The sequence below is a fragment of the Coenobita brevimanus genome, chromosome 112 (assembly GCF_032717465.1).
Source record: "Coenobita brevimanus isolate Jiangsu-jjx chromosome 112, ASM3271746v2, whole genome shotgun sequence".
In the NCBI taxonomy this organism is placed as follows: Eukaryota; Metazoa; Arthropoda; class Malacostraca; order Decapoda; family Coenobitidae; genus Coenobita; species Coenobita brevimanus.
This window is the reverse complement of record NC_137065.1, coordinates 6,580,978-6,596,506: the sequence shown is the minus strand read 5'-3', so window position 1 is coordinate 6,596,506 and position 15,529 is coordinate 6,580,978. Positions and strand designations below refer to the sequence as shown.

General features: G+C 42.2%; 1 long non-coding RNA gene across 1 annotated transcript; it reads left to right on the top strand.

The window, feature by feature from the left end:
* Positions 1 to 12,664: 12,664 nt before the first annotated feature.
* LOC145418104 (uncharacterized) lies at positions 12,665 to 13,565 on the top strand. Its single transcript, XR_013900639.1, has 2 exons — positions 12,665 to 12,908; positions 13,528 to 13,565. It is a non-coding gene; the product is annotated as an uncharacterized LOC145418104 (long non-coding RNA).
* The last annotated feature ends 1,964 nt before the right edge of the window (positions 13,566 to 15,529 follow it).

The following is a 15,529-nucleotide window of genomic DNA, read 5'->3' as shown; positions in this document are numbered from 1 at the left end:
AGGAAGTAAGTGTGTGTACAATGAGACAGAGAGAGAGAGAGAGAGAGAGAGAGAGAGAGAGAGAGAGAGAGAGAGAGAGTTAATTGTGAGTGGATACAAAGGTGTGGATGACTGGGTGTGAGAGTCCAGCAGAAGGTACGTAAAGGTAGGAGAAGGGACGGGAAGTGTGTGTCAGAGTGAAGGAAAGGGGGCTTCCTTAACATGAGTATTAAATTCTTCGTCATTCCATTTATCGCATGAACATAACGCTTCAGTGCAGTTAGTAATAATTCGGAAACAACTATTTTCTTGTGCGATCATCCATTACTACAATCTCAGAAGGAAAGGAAGATTTGTTCAATCCCATCGAAATTCGTCTGCTTCCATGCCTGATATGTTCTTTAAACTTTGCCTTAACCTACTAGCTGATTAATGAGACGTCTTATCTCATTTGCTTCAGTGCATCCATGTTTCACTTAGCCTGAACCAAGTCCGACACACTTACCCAAATGAACAGTGTACATTATCTATCTCAATTATATATGTTAAGAGTACTGCAGTTACGTTTGATATGTATGTAATATGCGTTCTCATATTTTATATACCACGCAAATCAGCCTAGATGTTAGGGGAATCTTCAAGCACTGTGATATGATCGTAATATCGGGGATTACCAGCCAATTCATACCCCTGAAGTTACGATGTAAGCAAGCACGCTGTGCCACATCTACCAAAACGCGCCAGCCAATGTAATAGTAATTAGTGTTGGTAATTGTATCATACAGTCTGAAAAGCATTTACCATGCTGATTTAATTATCCTATGATATACCGGTATATATATTCACACACACACACACACACACACACACACACACACACACACACACACACACACACACACACACACACACGGAGGTAATGTCTTTCAACATACCAGTAAGGAATAATATATATCACAGTTTGCATTATAACCCGTCCTGGCATATACTGGCGCTAAACCAAATAAGCTAAATCAATGTTCGTCCTCTGACTTCAGAATTGGCAATGGTGTACGTATACAAGTATTATCGCAATATAGTATATTATTGTGCTATTCTTGTTCACAGAAAATATAGTTCCGTATATAGCACTTCAGTTTCCAAGACACTTGCATCTTTAGCAATTTTCTCTCTCTGTTTCAGTGGTTACTGCTCTTCTGAACTGTCTGCTTGTATCTCTCCTATATCAAAGTGAGTGCATACCACCCGTCTGGCAGCAAACTCTCAAGCCTTTTCTGTCCCACTTTCTAATACAAGAGTTAAATGATACTCCCCGTCATTCATTATAACAAGTCAACTCTAGAACTATCTTCTTCTGTCTGCATGACCTTCTGCTCATGACCTCCAGTCTCTCAAATGAAATGTGTCCTTGCGTCTCGAAATGATCGGATCTCTCTCTCTCTCTCTCTCTCTCTCTCTCGCTCTCTCTCTCTCTCTCTCTCTCTCTCTCTCTCTCTCTCTCTCTCTCTCTCTCTCTTGGGGGCCGCGTAAGTCAGTGGTAAAGGGCATGAGTCGAGACCGAAAGGTCGAGAGTTTGGGACTCGCCAGGGTAGATGCCTTTTTGGGAGAGGTAGCGCTCTTCCGTCACGTGACAAGAGCATATAGAATATATAGTCTTCATGGCCTAGCTTGGGAATATTCATTTCTCTCTCTCTCTCTCTCTCTCTCTCTCTCTCTCTCTCTCTCTCTCTCTCTCTCTCTCTTTAGGGAAAATATCTTGCTAGCATCCAGCATTTTCTTGCTTCTTCCTTGCATGAAAGACACAAAAGAGTTTTCATCTGTTTGTACTTGTTCGTACGTAGGTGCTTGGCGAAACAATCACCCGCCGTCTAGAAAGGGGTGAGGACTGTATCCACACACACTCATGCAATCCCCCGCGTTCTTTAATGAGTGACCACAAGTATAATATGTCTCTTTACAATCCATGTTGTCTTCTCAGACACAACAGTGTCACTCAGAGGGGAGTTGTTGGGTGGTGAGGCGTATTTCCCCTCACCGTGGCCTGGCTGGAGGGCGGTGAGGGGTGGCTTTCCTGGCCACACCACAAGGGTTTTCCCGCACACTGAGGCTGCTATATAGGCGGCCACCACCAGCACTGTGGCATCAGTCCACCTGTGGCCGTAGTCAAGATGAAGTTTGCTGTGCTTCTCAGCTGTCTTGCCGTGATGGCCGCCATGGCCTCTGCCGTGCACTCTGAGGCCGAACCTCAGCAAGTCCTACCCTCCACACTGGCACTCCAGGACTTCGCATCATTCCTGCAGGAGGCAACAGCAGACGGCCAGACCGTCCAGTTGCAACGACACGCTCGAGGAGGCTGTTTTTGGGTCAACGTGTGTAGGAATGGCGTCTGTGTTCGGGTCAGGAGGTGTTGGGTGAGTACATTACAAACTCTGCCCTTGCTTCACGGGCAGTTCATTGCAACTATCTTGAAGAAACATAAACATTACATTTGGTAAAGATTTATGGTCATGATATAGCTACAGATCTCAAAAGACTGATAATATTTGAATGACTGTATGATCTATTTTACTGAGAACGGTTTCTAGTACTTTTACTATACTGCATTCTACATCTTTGGTTGTACAGTAGTTCCTACTGGACTCCATTTCGTAGGTAGAAATTATGGCTTGATGATGATGATGGTGATGATCATTATCATCATGATCATCATCATGGCCAGCACTTCTTAACGGAGTCAGTCTTTACTACTAATTAGATATTGCATTCTACTATCTCACGTACCTCTAAGACTTCATTTTCACTTGTAAAGGAAGCAATCTAAAGGAAAACAAATGAAAAATAATACAAGGAAAGACGTGGAGTATTTTAAGAACAATAAACATGGCAATGCTTTAATTCCAACATATACAATATTTGTACTCAAACTACCTTATTATCCTCAACAGTAAACACGACAACGGAAATACTCATCCAGTGATCACCTCGGAGATTACAAACAATGATCATAAAAAGTGACATGCTGCCGCTGACCACTGCTGACGCCTCTCACACCATCAACAACGACCAGCCTCTCACACAACTCATGATCCTGCCGCTGACCACTGCTGACGCCCCTCACACCGACACAACGACCAGCCTCTCACACGACCCATCATCTTGCCGCTGACCACTGCTGACGCCCCTCACACCGACACAACGACCAGCTTCTCACGCGACCTGACATCTTGTTGCCTGGACAGTTCCTTCTCACCACCGTATTCATTCATCATCAGTCACATTTTCACAGCATGTTTGCCACTGACATTTTGTAGTTAAATGACAAAAAAAAAAAAAAAAAAAGTATTTTCTAGCATAGTACAAATCATGTTATTAATTGGTATTGTAATAAAAAAAATTTTCATACCCGATATCTGTTTTCTTCCTAACAACTGAACAACTTTATGAAATGTTAAAACATTTGTGAAGTGTGTAAGGTCAGGTACAATCACGCATGAATAATGCATTGAAGACGTTTCTCTGTTAATGAATGATGATTTGCAGGGGGGAGGGGGATGAATGATGTGCATTTGTTCGAGCTGTAAATATGCCAGTTTCCAGTCTGAGAAGATGAAAGTTACCGTAAATGTTGCGTGTGCACTTTGCAATAATAAAAGCGAGGAAGAAGAAGACAGGCCTTTGAACCAGGTGGATGGAGTGATATGACAGATACTTTGTAGTTAGAATTTTTGTAGTGGCTGGCATAAATGGGAGGCTTGACACTGGTTCTGTGAATGATGCAATAGATTGTCATGGAGTACCAGGGGAGAATGATGGCAGACGGCGACTGAACGGCATAGTTAGGAAAGAAGCAGTACATATGTAATTCATATTTTTAGCATAAAGAAACACAAATATTCAACCTACGGAGGAAACTGAGTGTTGATAAGAATCTAGCTGATTATGTGTTGGTAAACAGAGTGATGATAGGTGGCACTGTGTCTGTGAGGGAGACAAAAGGACGATCGGGAGGTTCATTTGATTATGTGCTTCTGGTCTGCAAGGTAAAACTGAGAGGAGCATGAAGAATAGACGTAGAGTGCGGGGGGGGGGGGAAGACTGAAAGTAGAGATGCTGAGAAACAACTGTGGCAGATGAATACCGAGTAAAGGTGGCAGAAGAGTTACGAGTCAAATAACTGAGTGTAAATGGATTTGAAGAATCTTTGGAGTCCATATAGGAAGTGTTTGTTGTGAATGCTAAGGAGGCATGTGGTGTTACGAGACTAACAGCTGGTAAGAAAAGGTGCAGCATGGAGGGATACAGAGGTTGAAAGGGCAGTGGAGGAAAAGAAAGAAGTGGTTAATGTGGATACAGGAACACAGACGATATCAAAGTAGAAAGGAATTATTGGGAGTAATAATCATGTAAAGAAACTTGAAAAGAAGAATAACGAATACTGATCTTGATAGAAATATGAATGTCAGTGATTTGAGAAACTGAACTATTCTAAAGTAGGAACGAAAATATAGATATGATGGTGAAAAAAAAAAGTGTGCAAATGTAAGGGGTAAGTATAAAAGAACACTAGTATATGGAAGAGAAGTAAGGGACAACTAGAACGAATATTTTGAACGGGTGATGAATGGGAATAACGAGAGCAGAGCAGCAGTAAACGGAATCGGGATTCGTAGTGTGCAGAGGAAAATAGTGTTAAAAAAGGCGACATTAACGAAAGTGAACAATGATGTGAAATGGTTAAAAAATGAGAGGACATCAAGTTTTGGTGGGATATATATGCAAAGATTAAAGGAAGGACTAGACTGACGTGCTTGTTGGAAATATGTAAGAAAAGGATGGGTGGAACTGTACGAGCTGAGTGGATGAAAACTGTGACTGTGCCCTTGTACAACAATAAAAGTCATCGAAACGAATGCAAGAAATATCGTGTATTATAAGTCTATTGAATGTAATAGGAAAGGTATACAGAGGAATAATCAAAGTTGAAACATAGGTAACGCTACGCTGTTGCAACCCTCATCTGACCAAGTACATATTCACCACGTCCCTGTACACCTAACCAAGCGCACAACGGCTCCCCCCCACACATCCTTTCTTTTAAAGGTGGGCGTAAGGAGAACGCCTTGAAAGAAACTAGGTTTTTCACTGTACATATGCTTTGGCAGAAAGAAGGCCACTGGATGAAAGAGAACAAAAACCAAAGTGTCAGTTGTCAATAAGTTTGTAGAATTATTTGATGGTAATGAACATACTACAACATTAAAAAAACAACTTAAAAATTATCTAATCATTCATTACTAACAATCGCTTTTTACAGTATAACTAAACAATGGCCCATGCCAGGAAACATAATCTGGGCCCTTCAGATTCCTTGCGCAGGTCGCAACATCTGATTTTTTTTTTTTTTTTCATAAAAAAACATTCTTCCCATCAAAAGGCACCAGTTAGCGATAAGACACTTAACTATGTGAAATTTCATGATAATAGTGAATGCTTTCCGAGTCTGACCCAGAAACGAAATCTTTACGCCCGGCCAGCCGCCCTGCCGCCCAACTCTACGGACAGACACCTATTGATGCCAGGGATAACAACACCCTCCTCTGATTTTGACAGATGGAGGGTGGAAAGATACTACTCGACAGAAGAACAATATTTGGAGAAAGAGCGAGCAAAAAGTTAATCCAATATGAGAAGTGAGCAAGACGCGTACCAGTATACTGTGTGTGAAGGAAAAATGTGATAAAAGAAGTTTTGAGGAAGTAAGTGTGTGTACAATGAGAGAGAGAGAGAGAGAGTTAAATGTGAGTGGATACAAAGGTGTGGATGGCTGGGTGTGAGCGTCTAGCTGAAGGTGCGTAAAGGTAGGAGAAGGGACAGGAAGTGCGTGTCAGAGTGAAGGAAAGGGGACTTCTTTAACATGAGTATTAAATTCTTAGTCATTCCATTTTTCACATGAACATAACGCGTCAGTGCAGTTAGTAATAATTCGGAAACAACTATTTTCTTGTGCGATCATCCATTAGTAGAACCTCAGAAGGAAAGGAGGATTTGTTCAATTCCATCGAAATTCGTCTGCTTCCATGCCTGATATGTTCTTTAAACTTTGCCTTAACCTACTAGCTGATTAATGAGACGTCTTATCTCATTTGCTTCAGTGCATCCATGTTTCACTTAGCCTGAACCAAGTCCGACACACTTACCCAAATGAACAGTGTACATTATCTGTCTAAATTATATATATTACGATTACTGCAGTTACGTTTGATATGAATGTAATATGCGTTCTCATATTTTATATACCACGCAAATCAGCCTAGATGTTAGGGGAATCTTCAAACACTGTGAAATTATCGTAATATCGGGGATTACCAGCCAATTCATACCCCTGAAGTTACGATGTAAGCAAGCACACTGTGCCACATCTACCATAACGCGCCAGCCAATGTAATAGTAATTAGTGTTGGTAATTGTATCATACAGTCTCAAAAGCATTTACCATGCTGATTTAATTATCCTATGATATACCGGTATATATATTCACACACACACACACACACACACACACACACACACACACACACACACACACACACACACACACACACACACACACGGAGATAATGTCTTTCAACATACCAGTAAGGAATAATATATATCACAGTTTGCATTATAACCCGTCCTGGCATATACTGGCGCTAAACCAAATAAGCTAAATCAATGTTCGTCCTCTGACTTCAGAATTGGCAATGGTGTACGTATACAAGTATTATCGCAATATAGTATATTATTGTGCTATTCTTGTTCACAGAAAATATAGTTCCGTATATAGCACTTCAGTTTCCAAGACACTTGCATCTTTAGTAATTTTCTCTCTCTGTTTCAGTGGTTACTGCTCTTCTGAACTGTCTGCTTGTATCTCTCCTCCATCAAAGTGAGTGCATACCACCCGTCTGGCAGCAAACTCTCAAGCCTTTTCTGTCCCACTTTCTAATACAAGAGTTAAATGATACTCCCCGTCATTCATTATAACAAGTCAACTCTAGAACTATCTTCTTCTGTCTGCATGACCTTCTGCTCATGACCTCCAGTCTCTCAAATGAAATGTGTCCCTGCGTCTCGAAATGATCGTATCTCTCTCTCTCTCTCTCTCTCTCTCTCTCTCTTGGGGGCCGGGTAAGTCAGTGGTAAAGCGCATGAGTCGAGACCGAAAGGTCGAGAGTTTGCGCCTCGCCAGGGTAGATGCCTTTTTGGGAGAGGTAGCGCTCTTCCGTCACGTGACAAGAGTATATAGAATATATAGTCTTCATGGCCTAGCTTGGGAATATTCATTTCTCTCTCTCTCCCTCTCTCTCTCTCTCTCTCTCTCTCTCTCTCTCTCTCTCTCTCTCTCTCTCTCTCTCTCTTTAGGGAAAATATCTTGCTAGCATCCAGCATTTTCTTGCTTCTTCCTTGCATGAAAGAAAAAAAAAAAAGTTTTCATCTGTTTGTACTTGTTCGTACGTAGGTGCTTGGCGAAACAATCACCCGCCGTCCAGAAAGGGGTGAGGACTGTATCCACACACACTCATGCACTCCCCCGCATTCTTTTATGAGTGACCACAAGTATAATATGTCTCTTTACAATCCATGTTGTCTTCTCAGACACAACAGTGTCACTCAGAGGGGAGTTGTTGGGTGGTGAGGCGTATTTCCCCTCACCGTGGCCTGGCTGCAGGGCAGTGAGGGGTGGCTTTCCCGGCCACACCACAAGGGTTTTCCCGCACACTGAGGCTGCTATATAGGCGCCCACCACCAGCACTGTGGCATCAGTCCACCTGTGGCCGTAGTCAAGATGAAGTTTGCTGTGCTTCTCAGCTGTCTTGCCGTGATGGCCGCCATGGCCTCTGCTGTGCACTCTGAGGCCGAACCTCAGCAAGTCCTGCCCTCCACACTAGCACTCCAGGACTTCGCATCATTCCTGCAGGAGGCAACAGCAGACGGCCAGACCGTCCAGTTGCAACGACACGCTCGAGGAGGCTGTTTTTGGGTCAACGTGTGTAGGAATGGCGTCTGTGTTCGGGTCAGGAGGTGTTGGGTGAGTACATTACAATCTCTGCCCTTGCTTCACGGGCAGTTCATTGCAACTATCTTGAAGAAACATAAACATTACATTTGGTAAAGGTTTATGGTCATGATAGAGCTACAGATCTCAAAAGACTGATAATATTTGAATGACTGTATGATCTATTTTACTGAGAATGGTTCCTAGTACTTTTACTATACTGCATTATACATCTTTGGTTGTACAGTAGTTCCTACTGGACTCCATTTCGTAGGTAGAAATTATGGCTTGATGATGATGATGGTGATGATCATTATCATCATGATCATCATCATGGCCAGCACTTCTTAACGGAGTCAGTCTTTACTACTAATTAGATATTGCATTCTACTATCTCACTTACCTCTAAGACTTCTTTTTCACTTGTAAAGGAAGCAATCTAAAGGAAAACAAATGAAAAATAATACAAGGAAAGACGTGGAGTATTTTAAGAACAATAAACATGGCAATGCTTTAATTCCAACATATACAATATTTGTACTCAAACTACCTTATAATCCTCAACAGTAAACACGACAACGGAAAAACTCATCCAGTGATCACCTCGGAGATTACAACCAATGATCATAAAAAGTGACATGCTGCCGCTGACCACTGCTGACGCCCCTCACACCATCACAACGACCAGCCTCTCACACCACCCATCATCCTGCCGCTGACCACTGCTGACGCCCCTCACACAGACACAACGACCAGCCTCTCACACGACCCATCATCCTGCCGCTGACCACTGCTGATGCCCCTCACACCGACACAACGACCAGCCTATCACACGACCCATCATCCTGTCGCTGACCACTGCTGACGCCCATCACACCGACACAACGACCAGCCTCTCACACGACCTGACATCTTGTTGCCTGGACAGTTCCTTCTCACCACCGTTTTCATTCCTCATCAGTCACATTTTCACAGCATGTTTGCCACTGATATTTTGTAGTTAACTGACAAAAAAAAAAAAAAAAAAAAAAGGTATTTTTTAACACAGTACAAATCATGTAATTAACTGGTATTGTAATAAAATTATTTTCATACCCGGTACCTGTTTTCTTCCTAACAACTGAACAACTTTATGAAATGTTAAAACATTTGTGAAGTGTGTAAGGTCAGGTACAATCACGCATGAATGATGCATTGAAGACGTTTCTCTGTTAATGAATGATGATTTGCAGGGGGGGGGAGGATGAATGATGTGCGTTTGTTCGAGCTGTAAATATACCACTTTCCAGTCTGAGAATATGAAAGTTACACTAATTGTTGAGTGTGCATTTTGCAATAATAAAAGCGAGGAAGAAAAAGACAGGCTGTTGAACCAGGTGGATGGAGTGAGATGACAGATACTTTGGAGTTAGATTTTTTGTAGGGGCTGGCATGAATGGGAGGCTTGACACTGGTTCTGTGAATGATGCAATAGATTGTTATGGAGTATCAGGGGAGAATGATGGCAGACGACGACTGAACGGCATAGTTAGGAAAGAAGCAGTACATATATAATTCATATTTTTAGCATAAAGAAACACAAATATTCAACCTACAGAGGAAACTAAGTGTGGATAAGAATCTAGCTGATTATGTGTTGGTAAACACAGGGATGATAGGTGGCACTGTGTCTATGAGGGAGACAAAAGGACGATCGGGAGGTTCATTTGATTATGTGCTTCTGGTATGCAAGGTAAAACTGAGAGGAGCATGAAGAATAGACGTAGAGTGCGGGGGGGGGGGGGAGACTGAAAGTAGAGATGCTGACAAACAACTGTGGCAGATGAATACCGAGTAAAGGTGGAAGAAGAATTACGAGTCAAATAACTGAGTGTAAATGGATCTGAAGAATCTTTGGAGTGCATATACGAAGTGTTTGTTGTGAATGCTAAGGACGCATGTGGTGTTACGAGACTAACAGCTGGTAAGAAAAGGTGCAGCATGGATGCAAAGGTTGAAAGGGCAGTGGAGGAAAAGAAAGAAGTGGTTAATGTGGATACAGGAACACAGACGATATCAAAGTAGAAAGGAATTATTGGGAGTAATAATCATGAAAAGAAACTTGAAAAGCAAGAATAACGAATACTGATCTTGATAGAAATATGAATGTCAGTGATTTGAGAAAATAAACTATTCTAAAGTAGGAACGAAAATATAGATATGAAGGTGAAACAAAAGTGTGCTAATGTAAGCGGTAAGTATGAAAGAATACTAGTATATGAAAGAGAAATAAGGGACAAATAGAACGAATATTTTGAAAGGTTGATGAATGGGAATGACGAGAGCAGAGCAGCAGTAAACAGGGTCGGGTTTCGTAGTGTGCAGAGGAAAATGGTGTTTAAAAAGGCGACATTAACAGGAGTGAACAATGATGTGAAATGGTTAAAAAATGAGAGGGCATCAAGATTTGGTGGGATATATATGTAAAGAGTAAAGGAAGGACTAGACAGACGTGCTTGCTGGAAATATGTAAGAACTGGATGGGTGGAACTGTGCGAGCTGAGTGGATGAAAACTGTGACTGTGCCCTTGTACAACAATAAAAGTCATCGAAACGAATGCAAAAATTATCGTGTATTATAAGTCTATTGTATGTAACAGGAAAGGTATACAGAGGAATAATCAAAGTTGAAACACAGGTAACGCTACGCTGGTGCAACCCTCCATTTCACCAAGTACATATTCACCACGTCCCTGCACACCTAACCAAGCGCACAACGCCCCCCCCCCATCCTTTCTTTTAAAGGTGGGCGTAAGGAGACGCCTTGAATGAAACTAGGTTTCTCAATTTACATATGCTTTGGCAGAAAGAAGGCCACTGGACGAAAGAGAACAAAAACCAAAGTGTCAGTTGTCAATAAGTTTGTAGAATCATTTGATAGTAATGAACATACTACAACATTAAAAAAACAACTTAGAAATTATCTAATCATTCATTACTAACAATCGCTTTTTACAGTATAAACAAACAATGACCCATGCCAGGAAACATAATCTGGGCCCTTTAGATTCCTTGCGCAGGTCGCTACATCTGATTCTTTTTTTGTTTTCTTTTTTTTTCAAAAAAAAAACATTCTTCCCATCAAAAGGCACCAGTTAGCGATAAGACACTTAACTATGTGAAATTTTATGATAATAGTGAATGCTTTCCGAGTCTGGCCCAGAAACGAAATCTTTACGCCAGGCCAGCCGCCCTGCCGTCCAACTCTACAGACAGACACCTATTGTTCCCAGGGATAACAACACCCTCCTCTGATTTTGACAGATGGAGGGTAAAAATACGAAAAAAAAAAAAAAAAAAAAGAGGGAGAGAGAGAGAGAGAGAGAGACTATATTTTAAGAGTAAAGTATCCCATGGAGCAGATCTTAATGTATCGCGTTTCTGTGAGACTAAGGGATATTGCACCTACTTTATTATCTCTGAATATATGCCAGCTGGGTTTAGAGGTCGAATATTTCACACGAAACTCCTGCAGGTCTTTTTCTACATTTATTTGTCTATCTACCAATCAATGAATGTAAAATGTTTGTCTGTTCCCTTCTTTATCCACTCTGTCCCCCCCCCCCGTCACTCATCATCATCATCATCATCATACAGATTTCTTTTCCCACCTAAGCATGTGGCCAAGTAGGGTTCGAAGAGGGAAAAAATAATGAAAAACAAAATAACTGACAAGGAGCTACAGCTTTGCATATTTCCATGTGTGACAGATGTAGCTCAGAGAAAGGTGACCAGCAGAATGTGGACAGGGGGTGAGGTTTAGGGTAGGGAGAGAGGGAGGGGAGGGAAAGAGGAGGGGAGAGAAGGGGGAGGGGAAGAGGGAAGGAGGAAGGGGAGGGGGAAGACAGGGGGAGGGGGAAGAAACGAGGAAGGGGAGGGTAAAGCGGAGGAGTTGCATTCCCACACCCGGAACCCTACACTTAAAGAAATAAGTAAATGAATAAAAATATATAAAATAAAGTTCTTCAGTTTTTAAAATATCCAAATATACAAAGTCCATGAACAAAGACGAAAGTAATTAACCGGAACCATAAATACTACACTTGAACGTTTGGGTAATTCACTGTTTTGAGAAAAGGGAAGTTTTGCATGGGTTTATTTACATAATTAACGTGTTCAAGCCGAGGTAGTATTTTTGCATTTCTTCACGTTACTGTATCCCCTCCCCTCTCTCTCTCTCTCTCTCTCTTGGGGAAAATATTTTGCTGGCATCTAACCTTTTGTTGCTTCCTTTAAAGACACAAAAGAGTTTTCATCTATTTGTGCATGTTCGTACGTAGTCACTTGGCGAAATAATCACCCGACTTCCAGAAAGGAGAGAGGACTGTATCCACACACACTCATCCAGTCCCCCACGGTCTTTAATGAGTGACAACATTGTGTAACTTGTTTCTTTACGATCCATGTTGACTTCCCAGAAACAACAGTAAGTGTCACTCAGAGGGGAGTTGTATGGTGAGGCGTATTTCCCCTCACCGTGGCTTGGCTGGAGGGCAGTGAGGGGTGGCTTTCCCGGCCACACAACAAGGGTTTTCCCGCACACTGAGGCTGCTATAAAGGCGGCCACCACCAGCACTGTGGCATCAGTCCACCTGTGACCGTAGTCAAGATGAAGTTTGCTGTGCTTCTCAGCTGTCTTGCCGTGATGGCCGCCATGGCCTCTGCTGCGCCCTCTGAGGCCGAACCTCAGCAAGTCCTGCCCTCCACACTGGCACTCCAGGACTTCGCATCATTCCTGCAGGAGGCAACAGCGGACGGCCAGACCGTCCAGTTGCAACGACACGCTCGAGGAGGCTGTTTTTGGGTCAACGTGTGTAGGAATGGCGTCTGTGTTCGAGTCAGGAGGTGTTGGGTGAGTACATTACAAATTCTGCCCTTGCTTCACGGCAGTTCATTGCAACTGTCTGGAAGAAACACAAACATTACATTTGGTAAAGGGTTATGGTCATGATATGGCTACAGATCTCAAAAGACTGATAATATTTGAATGACTGTATGATAAAACAAATAACTCAGAGTCAAATGGCCACCCCGTACGGAATTATGGTGTCTGGCAATAGATAGATAGATAGATAGACTCTATGATCTATTTTACTGAGAACGGTTTCTAGTAGTTTTACTATACTGCATTCTACATCTTCGGTTCTAAAGTAGTTCCTACTGAACTCCATTTCATAGGTGGGAATTATGGCTTGATGATGATGATGGTGATGATCATTATCATCATGATCATCATCATGGCCAGCACTTCTTAACGGAGTCAGTCTTTACTACTAATTAGATATTGCTTTCTACTATCTCACGTACCTCTAAGACTTCTTTTTTACTTGTAAAGGAAGCAATCTAAAGGATAACAAAAGAAAAATAATACAAGAAAAGACGTAAAATATTTTAAGAACAATAAACATGACAATACTTTAATTCCAACATATACAATATTTGTACTCAAACTACCTTATTATCCTCAACAGTAAACACGACAACGAAAAGACTCATCCAGTGATCACCTCGGGGATTACAACTAATGATGATAAAAAGTGACATCCTGCCGCTGACCACTGCTGACGCCCCTCACACCGACACAACGACCAGCCTCTCACACGACCCATCATCCTGCCGCTGACCACTGCTGACGCCCCTCACACCGACACAACGACCAGCCTCTCACACGACCCATCATCCTGCCGCTGACCACTGCTGACGCCCCTCACACCGACACAACGACCAGCCTCTCACACGACCTGACATCTTGTTGCCTGGACAGTTCCTTCTCACCACAGTTTTCATTCATCATCAGTCACATTTTCACAGCATGTTTGCCACTGGTATTTTGTAGTTAACTGACAAAAAAAAAAAAAAAAAAAGGTATTTTTTAACACAGTATGACAGTATTGTGATACCAACTCTAACGTACGGAAGTGAAGCTTGGACATTGTTGGAAGGACACAAGTCAAGAGTGAGAGCAGTGGAAATGAGTTATTTAAGAGGAGCCTGTGGAGTCACATGGAGAGACAGGCTGACGAATGAGGATATAAAGGAGCGTTGTGGTGTGGATGTGGATGTGATAGGAAGCGTTATGAGGAACACACTGAGGTGGTTTGGCCATGTGGAGAGGATGGAGGGTGAAAGACTGACGAAGAGAGTGTATGTGAGTGAGGTGGAGGGGGGAAGAGGGAGGGGGAGGCCGAGGATGAGATGGAGGGATGGGGTGGAGAGGTATGTGAGAGAGGGGGGTGTGAGTTGGGAGCAGGGCAGTGAAATGGCGGGGGACAGGGCGACTTGGAGGCGATTTGTTTGTGGCCACCCCAAACGGGATTGAGGCGTCTGGCAGTAGATAGATAGATAGATAGACAAATCATGTAATTAACTGGTATTGTAATAAAATTATTTTCATACCCGGTACCTGTTTTCTTCCTAACAACTGAACAACTTTATGAAATGTTAAAAGGACGTTAGGGAGTCAGGTACAATCACGCATGAATGATGCATTGAAGACGTTTCTCTGTTAATGAATGATGATTTGCAGGGGGGGAGGATGAATGATGTGCGTTTGTTCGAGCTGTAAATATGCCACTTTCCAGTCTGAGAATATGAAAGTTACACTAATTGTTGAGTGTGCATTTTGCAATAATAAAAGCGAGGAAGAAAAAGACAACCTTTTGAACCAGGTAATTGGAGTGAGATGACAGATACTTTGGAGTTAGATTTTTTGTAGGGGCTGGCATGAATGGGAGGCTTGACACTGGTTCTGTGAATGATGCAATAGATTGTTATGGAGTACCAGGGGAGAATGAAGGCAGACGGCGACTGAACGGCATAGTTAGGAAAGAAGCCGTACATATGTAATTCATATTTTTAGCATAAAGAAACACAAATATTCAACCTACAGAGGAAACTAAGTGTGGATAAGAATCTAGCTAATTATGTGTTGGTAAACAGAGGGATGATAGGTGGCACTGTGTCTATGAGGGAGACAAAAGGACGTTAGGGAGGTTCATTTGATTATGTGCTTCTGGTATCCAAGGTAAAACTGAGAGGAGCATGAAGAATAGACGTCGAGTGCGGGGGGTGGGGAAGACTGAAAGTAAAGATGCTGAGAAACAACTGTGGCAGATGAATACCGAGTAAAGGTGGAAGAAGAGTTACGAGTCAAGTAACTGAGTGTAAATGGATCTGAAGAATCTTTGGAGTGCATATACGAAGTGTTTGTTGTGAACGATAATGAGGCATGTGGTGTTACGACACTAACAGCTGGTAAGAAAAGGTGCAGCATGGAGGGATACAGAGGTTGAAAGGGCAGTGGAGGAAAAGAAAGAAGTGGTTAATGTGGATACAGGAACACAGACGATATTAAAGTAGAAAGGAATTATTGGGAGTAATAATCATGTAAAGAAACTTGATAAGCAAGAAAAACTAATACTGATCTTGGAAGAAATATGAATGTCAGTGATCTGTGAAAATAAACTATTCTAA